Source organism: Colobus angolensis, unplaced genomic scaffold (assembly GCF_000951035.1).
Source record: "Colobus angolensis palliatus isolate OR3802 unplaced genomic scaffold, Cang.pa_1.0 Scaffold41, whole genome shotgun sequence".
In the NCBI taxonomy this organism is placed as follows: Eukaryota; Metazoa; Chordata; class Mammalia; order Primates; family Cercopithecidae; genus Colobus; species Colobus angolensis.
Window position 1 is genome coordinate 4,753,842 of NW_012117488.1, and position 1,708 is coordinate 4,755,549.

The following is a 1,708-nucleotide window of genomic DNA, read 5'->3' on the forward strand; positions in this document are numbered from 1 at the left end:
GTCTTGAACAATCAGCAGATACTCAGTTATGCCTATGCAAACACAAAAGTGCTTTATCTAGTGCTTTCATTAATGACCAATTATCTCTTTAGGAGCTTCTAGTATACAATTTGCTTTTCATTTTTGTGGGTACATAGTAGGTGTATATATTTATGGATTACATGAGATACTTTGATACAGGCATGCAATTACACCAGGGTAAATAGGGTATCCATACTGTTGTGGGAAGTCAGGGACCCTGAACCGAGGGACCGGCTGAAGCCACGGCAGAAGAACATAAATTGTGAAGATTTCATGGACATTTATTAGTTCCCCAAAATTAATACTTTTATAATGTCTTATACCTGTCTTTACTGCAGTCTCTGAACATAAATTGTGAAGATTTCATGGACACTTATCACTTCCCCAATCAATACCCTCGTGATTTCCTATGCCTGTCTTTAATCTCTTAATCCCGTCATCTTCTTTGTAAGCCGAGGAGGATATATGTCGCCTCAAGACGCTGTGATGATTGCGTTAACTGCACAAATTTTTTGTAGAGCATGTGTGTTTGAACAATATGAAATCTGGGCATCTTGAAAAAAGAACAGGATAACAGCGATGTTCAGGGAACAAGGGAAGTAACCTTGAACTAACTGCTGGTGAGCCAGATGGAGCAGAACCATATTTCTCTTCTTTCAAATGCAAATAGGAGAAATATTGCTGAATTCTTTTTCTCAGCAAGGAACATCCCTGAGAAAGACAATGCACCCTGAGGGTAGGTCTATAGACGGCCCCCTTAAGGTGACCGCCTTTTATGGTTGAAGCCGAAGAGATGAAATAAGCCCTGGTCTCTTGTAGCGCTCCCAGGCTTATTAGGATGAGGAAATTCCCGCCTAATAAATTTTGCTCAGACAGGTTGTCTGCTTTCAAACCCTGTCTCCTGATAAGATGTTATCAATGACAATGCATGCTGAAACTTCATAAGCAATTTTAATTTCGCCCCATCCTGTGGTCCTGTGATCTCACCCTGCCTCCACTTGCTTTGTAATATTTTATTTTTTTTATTTTCATTTTTTTTTTGAGATGGAGTCTCGCTCTGTTGCCCAGGCTGGAGTGCAGTGGCATGATCTCGGCTCACTGCAAGCTCCGCCTCCCAGGTTCCCACCATTCTCCTGCCTCAGCCTCCTGAGTAGCTGGGATTATAGGCACCCACCACCATGCCTGGCTAATTTTTTTCTATTTTTAGTAGAAACAGGGTTTCACCATGTTAGCCAGGATGGTCTCGATCTCTGGACCTACTGAACCGCCTGCCTCGGCCTCCCAAAGTGCTGGGATTACACGCGTGAACCACCACCCCTGGTCCTGTGATATTTTATTACCTTGTGAAGTATGTGATCTCTGTGACCCACACCCTATTCATGCACTCCCACCCCTTTTGAAAATCGCTAATAAAAACTTGCTGGTTTTATGGCTCAGGGAGCATCATGGAACCTGCCTAGGAAATAGAAAAGAACCCACGATAAATATTGGGGGGCAGGGTTTCACCCGATACATCACCTTAAGCATTTATCCTTTGTGTTACAAACAACCCAATTACACTCTTAGTTCTTTCTAAATGTACAATAATTATTTTTGGCCAGGCGCCATGGCTCACGCCTGTAATCCCAGCACTTTGGGAGGCCGAGGCAGGCGGATCACGAGGTCAGGAGATCAAGACATCCTGGCT